We start from the raw sequence: 7,324 nt of genomic DNA, 5'->3' as shown, positions 1-7,324 counted from the left end.
CCTACCCCTTCGTCTCTCCTCCATCAAAAACCCCTAGAGACCCAGCCTCCTCCCCCCGTCTCCGCCGCTGCCGCCGCCCGAAATCGCCTATGGCGGCGGCCGGCGGCCAATCGTCACCAAACTCACACCACAAGCTCACCTCGGCCCCCTCATCACAAATCCACCAGTATCTCCCCTCAAATCCCGCTGGAAACCCCCAAACATCCCAAACCCTAGCCGCCGCCTTTGAACCCTCCGCTGTGGTCGGCGGCGCCACCACCCAAATACCCCCAAATTAACACCAAAGAACCCCTAAGCCTCCCTTTTCCCTAATCTATAACCTATTCCCTACAAATCACCCTGGATCTGTTCGAAATCAAGGAACCCTAAAACCCTCGAAGTCCCAAGTCAAGGATCCCTTGAAGATTCTGGGTCCAAATCGATCTTATTCGCGTACTTTTGATAAAAAAGCACATGATTAATTTCGATTTGGGCCAGAAATCAAAACTGAAGGCTCAGGGGTATTCTCAAGATTTTTACCAAATTTAGGTACTGATTCCAGTTTCTTCTTTTCCTTGTATTTTTCTTTTATTGTTTGTTCGTTTTAATCTATTTTTCTTTATTTTTTGTTCTTTGTTCGGTCTCACATGTTTTCTTATTATTTGTTCATCTTGTATTCTTCTGTTTTCATGTCACATTAGTTAGGTTAATGCGAAAATTAGTCTTAGGTTCCTTATTGAATAAAATCAATTAGTTTTGGGTGTTAGTTGATTTCCCCTTAGTTTAATTTTAGTTCCCTTTTCTCTTTTGTTTAGAATTTTAGTCAGTCCCTCAAATTGTGGACTTGGACTTGTTTGAATCAATTCCTGAAATCAGTAGGCCCAGCATTGAATTCATTTGGGTCTATTCGGACCCATTGAATTGATAGGGTAAATTAGGGAATAGCCTTAGAGAATCTTGCTGTAACAGAAATAGGAAGCCCCTAGAAGCTTCTAGTGGGGGGTTTTAATTTGAATTTCAGGCTTTTAGGTAGTTAACTTGAGTAACAAGTTAATAATTCTAGGGAGTCCTAAGCAAAAAGCATAAATTAAAAAGGACCTAAGGGGTAAACTAAAAATCAGCAGGGCTGCCCTAATTGCTTGCCTATAAAGGCATGCCATTCTTGCCTTACAAGGAAGAAAGGAGAGACCTATCAGAACTTAGAGAAATTGAAGAGCTGAAAATACAGAGAAAAGAATTAGAAGAGCTAAGAAAAATACAGAGAAGAAAAGGCTGAAAAACTTCTGCAGAAACACTGTTACATTGATTTCTAGGATGATTTTCTTTCAAATTCCCAATTTCTGAAACCATTCTCGAGTCATGTTGGTTTGAAATAAGTTGAAGTCCTGGTTGATTTTAGAGTTGGTTCAAGTTAATTTTGGGAAATCACTGTTACATTGTTGGTCGAGCTAATATTTGCTGCTGATACTGTCTTACCTCTGCTGATTCCTTCCCTTTCTTCTTATTTTTACTTTTCCTGGTACATATTTCTGAATTTAAAGCTGTGTATGAAGTTTCGACTTGCAGAATGAAATGAAAAATGGCTTCAACATGTCCTGTTTCTGTAGCTTAATGCCATTGCTTCCATATCATATGATTTTTCTTTGGATTTGTTTTGTATAATGACTGTTTATTATGATGGATAGGATTCTGATATGAACTTGAGTGTAATAGTTCCTATTTGATTAGTGTAGGATTTAGAGTTCTGTTATGGTGTTCTAATTGGACTGGAAAGAACATTCAGATGGATGGTGTTAATTAAACAGCCACGTATTTTGTTTAAACATGAAGTCTGATATATCTAATTCTCTCATTATTTTTTTTAAGTGTTGATCTCAAGTCAGTTTGGCTGGGTTAAGTATATATGCTATTTGAGCAAAAAATGGTTAGAGAGTAACAATTGGTAGCTGCAGTTTGTGAAGTTCAATTAAGTGGTATTTTATTTGGTAATTTCATGTGATAAGCTTTCTATTTATAGAGCTATCTTTGGGATTATGGCTTTACAATGGCCAATCAGTCCTAAGTGTTCTTTGCTCAAACTGTTTGGGACCGGCTTTAGGAGTTCTTCAATAAGTTGGAGAAATCAGTTTGTCTTCTGAAAGATAAATCAGTAGCGTGTATATTTATTTAATGTTTCAACAGTCATGACCTATAGTTTGTCCATTTATCTGTAATTGAAAAGTGAAACGTAAAAGGGCTGGCCTTTGTGTTGAATTGCGGACTCGAGATAAGGATCTTGTCATTATTGAAAGTCATCCTTGTTCGAGTTTGTGCTCACTCATAGGCCTAGGCGTGTTAAAAATGAGTTTGATTTTGGTTTAGTCAATTTGTGTCATTATTCAAATCTTTCAATCTCATGTTTATGTGCTGGTATCAATTTGTTTTGCATTATCATGTTTTGGGTATGGATCCGTCGGAACACAAACACCGGGCCAAACGCTGGCCCAATTATAACCATTGTCTTGGTTTGAGTCTGGGCCTAATCATGAGCCCAAGCCTGATTGTCCCTTTCAAATGGGATCCAGGCCGTTGGGCTGCTGACTCATTCATGCTGGGCCTAGCCCCTAGAATAAAACAATTGATCCTTTCCAATGTAAGCCCCCTAATTAATTAATTGGAACTTCAATTATATTTAGTGTTAATCAATTAAGCCCACTAATTCGAATGGAGGCGGGCTATAATAGATAATAATAGTTCATGGGCCTCCCGAACTTTAGTTTGAGTATCCTTTAAAAATGAAGTTGAGGTGCGCCGCGCCAAATAAAATCACAAATGCGTGGCCCTCGTATAATTATTTCTTTAAAATACTTAGAACTCGAGGTGTGCCATTTATCGAATTTCCATGGCCCTCGCAAAGTTAAAAACGCGTTAGTTGCTTTAGGTGCGTTATTTAATAATACTACCTTCCTAAACTTGGGTGTGCATTTCATGTGACCCAAATCCAAATCCTAAAACGTTGAATAAAATGTGTTTCGGATTGTGGGTGCATTTCATGTGACATGGTCCAAAGACATGTTTTAGACGACGTTCAATTTTCCTTAAAATTAATTAAAAGCGGTAAATAATTTAAAATTGCACTATAGGTTTAAAACATGTAATAAAATCAGATAATAGGCCAATTGTAATAGTTTAAGCGACCGTGCTAGAACCACGGAATCCGGGGGTGCCTAACATCTTCCCTCGGGTTAACAGAATTCCTTATTCAGAATTTCTGGTTCGCAGACTTCACAAGGAAAGTCGAATTTTTCTCGATTTGGGATTCAAAATAAACCGGTGACTTGGGACACCAAAATAAACTATCCCAAGTGGCGACTCTGAATAAATAAATAATTCCATTTTGAATAATGTCACTTAAAGTGGAAAAACTCCCTTATACACTATCCTTCGGGGTGGTGTGTAAAAAAGGAGGTGTGACAACAGTGATATGGACTGTTGTGTCATTCTCGAGGAGGAGGGAGAGGAAGGCCCTTCCATACAGGCTATGAGCAGAGGGGCATATCTCAAGAATTGGACCATCAGAACAATCGAAGCCCGACGAGCCTCGGGGTAGCAAGGCTAAAACAAGCATCATTCATTGCTTTTATTTACTAAATGATTTTCTTTTCGCATTTTCAATTCCCGCAATAAGATCTTCGATGTTCAAAACAGTTATTCAATTTATCAAAAGCATGTTTGATTTTTCCTATGATTTAATATTTATTGCTATCTCTCCTTACTTTACCAATACATCATTACTATTACCTATCTTGATGAACCAATGACTGTGACATGCAATGAGACAACGCAACAAACGGACATTGATTCAGAGGAAGATGACATACCTGACGAGATTGTCAAAGAAGTTGAGAACTTTGTAAATAGACCTAAGTCCAACCTGGATGAGACCGAAATTGTCAACCTGGGAGATGCAGAGAACGTCAAGGAAACACGAATAGACATTCACCTATCGTAATCGGAGAAGAAAGAATACACAAAATTTCTAAAGGAGTATGAGGACATATTCGCCTGGTCGTATGATGACATGACTGGTCTGAGTACGTCTATTGTGGCTCACAAACTGCCAACCGATCCAATGGGTCCACCGGTAAAGCAAAAGCTCTGAAAGCTCAAGCCTGATATGAGTCTGAAAATCAAGGAAGAAGTCACCAAGCAGATCAAAGCCAAGGTTCTTAGGGTGGTTGAGTACCCGACATGGTTAGCCAACATTGTGCCAGTGCCAAAGAAGGATAGGAAGGTCAGAGTCTGTGTCGACTACCGGGATCTCAACCGGGCTAGTCCGAAAGACGACTTCCCTTTGCCAAATATACACGTCCTGATTGACAATTGCGCCAAGCATGAGCTACAGTCATTCATAGATTGCTTCGCTGGTTACCATCAGATCTGGATGGATGAGGAAGATGCTGAGAAAACGGCTTTCATTACGCCGTGGGGAGTGTATTGTTACAAGATGACGCCATTCAGCCTGAAGAATGCAGGGGCCACCTACATGAGGGCCATGACTACCATCTTTCATGACATGATGCACAAGGAGATAGAGGTATATGTGGACGATGTTATTATCAAATCCTAGAAAGCCATTGACCACATGGAAGATTTGAGGATGTTCTTCAATAGATTGCGGAGGTACAACCTGAAGCTAAACCCTGCAAAGTGTGCATTTGGGGTTCCTGCTGGGAAGTTGCTTGGGTTTATTGTGAGCCGCCGAGGAATAGAACTGGATCCATCGAAAGTCAAAGCCATTCAAGAACTACCACCGCCAAGGAACAAGAAAGATGTGATGAGTTTCTTGGGAAGGCTTAACTACATCAGCCGATTCATAGCACAGTCTACAGTTATCTGTGAGCCAATATTCAAGATGTTAAAGAAGGACGCCGCCACTAAATGGACCGATGACTGCCAAAAGGCCTTCGACAAAATCAAGAAATACCTGTCAACACCACCAGTCTTAGTCCCACCTGAGCCAGGCAGACCCTTATTGCTCTACCTTGCAGTGTTAGATGGAGCTTTCGGCTGCGTTCTGGGGAAGCACGATGAAACAGGAAGGAAGGAGCAAGCCATTTATTATCTCAGCAAGAAGTTCACCCCATACGAGGCCCGGTATTCTCTATTGGAACGCACCTATTGTGCTTTGACTGGGGTAGCTCAGAAACTGAGACATTACTTCTGCACCTATACCACATATCTCATATCGAGAATGGATCCCTTAAAGTACATCTTTAATAAGCCCATGCCCACTGGCAAGCTAGCTAAGTGGCAAATCCTGTTGAGTGAGTTCGACATTGTTTACGTAACTCAGAAAGCGGTCAAGGGACAGGCACTGGCAGACCACCTCGATGAAAACCCCGTGGATGGAGAATACGAACCCCTGAAAACGTATTTTCCTGATGAAGAGGTATCATTCATAGGAGAAGACATTGCGGAATCCTATGACGGTTGGAGAATGTTCTTCGATGGAGCAGCAAACTTCAAAGGAGTTGGCATTGGAGCAGTCCTAATATCAGAAACCGGTCAGCATTATCCGGTGTCTGCCAAACTCAGGTTCCCCTGCACCAACAATATGGCCAAGTATAAAGCATGCATCTTAGGACTCAAAATGGCCATTGACATGAACGTTCAAGTGCTGTTAGTGATTGGAGATTCAGACTTACTTATACATCAGGTACGAGGAGAATGGGCAACCAAGAACTCCAAGATACTCCCGTATCTGCACCACGTACAGGAATTGAGAAAGAGGTTCACGAAGACGGAATTCCAACATGTTCCCAGAATCCAGAATGAGTTCGCCGATGCATTGGCTACCCTATCATCTATGATACAGCATCCAGACAAGAATTTCATTGATCCCATTCCGGTGAAAATCCATAATCAGCCAGCTTACTGTGCCCATGTTGAAGAAGAAGCAGACGGAAAGCCTTGGTTTCATGATATCAAGGAATATTTGGCAAAAGGAGAGTACCCAGAGCTTGCAAATCCTACTCAGAAACGCACACTTCGGAGATTGTCCAACAACTTCTTTCACAGCGAAGGAATCCTATATAGGAGGACTCCCGATTTAGGATTATTAAGATGTGTCGACGCAAAGGAAGCATCCAAGCTACTAGAGGAAATTCATGCTGGGACCTGCGGTCCACATATGAACGGTTTTGTCTTAGCAAAGAAGATACTCCGGGCTGGTTACTTTTGGATGACTATGGAAACGGACTGCATCCAGTATGTCCGAAAATGCCACCGCTGTCAGATACATGCAGACATGATAAAGGTACCTCCAAACGAGCTTAACGCAACAAGCTCACCGTGGCCGTTCGCCGCCTGGGGAATGGATGTTATTGGACCAATCGAGCCTGCCGCTTCCAACGGACACAGGTTCATCCTAGTAGCCATCGACTATTTCACCAAATGGGTCGAAGCAGCATCTTACAAAGCAGTGACTAAGAAAGTCGTGGCAGACTTTGTCCGCGACCGCATTGTTTGTCGATTCGGAATTCCAGAGTCAATCATTACTGATAATGGCTCCAACCTCAACAGCGACTTGATGAAAGCTATGTGCGAAACTTTCAAGATCAAACACAAGAATTCCACAGCCTACAGACCTCAGATGAATGGAGCTGTAGAAGCCGCCAACAAGAATATCAAGAAGATATTGAGGAAAATGATAGAGAAGCATAGACAGTGGCACGAGAAGTTATCATTTGCTCTACTAGGATATCGCACCACAGTCCGCACATCAACCGGGGCAACCCCCTATATGCTGGTTTACGGTACAGAGGTTGTCATTCCCGCTGAGGTAGAAATTCCTTCCCTAAGGATCATACAAGAAGCTGAGCTCGATGACGCAGAGTGGGTAAAAAGTCGTTATGAGCAACTAGCCCTTATAGACGGAAAGAGAATGAATGCAGTCTGCCATGGTCAACTCTACCAGAACAGAATGTCCAGAGCCTTCAACAAAAGAGTTAAGCCAAGACAGTTCACACCGGGGCAGCTGGTGTTAAAGAAAATTTTTCCGCATCAAGATGAAGCCAAAGGGAAGTTCTCTCCCAACTGGCAGGGTCCATACATGGTTCACCGGGTTTTGACAGGAGGAGCCCACATACTTGCAGAAATGGACGGGGAAGTCTGGTCGAAGCCGATCAATTCAGATGCAGTCAAGCGTTACTATGTGTAATCTTTATGCTTTCCTTATATGATGTAAATTGAACTACGCCTGACCTGATTCCCGTTTAAGAGGGGTATACGTAGGCAGCCCTATGGGTTCGGTCACGAATTCAATAAATTTCATTTCCCCCGAATTGGAACTGGGCAGATTTGA

Source organism: Nicotiana attenuata, unplaced genomic scaffold (assembly GCF_001879085.1).
Source record: "Nicotiana attenuata strain UT unplaced genomic scaffold, NIATTr2, whole genome shotgun sequence".
NCBI lineage: Eukaryota > Viridiplantae > Streptophyta > Magnoliopsida > Solanales > Solanaceae > Nicotiana > Nicotiana attenuata.
The sequence above is the reverse complement of the archived record's forward strand: the minus strand, read 5'-3'. Positions refer to the sequence as shown.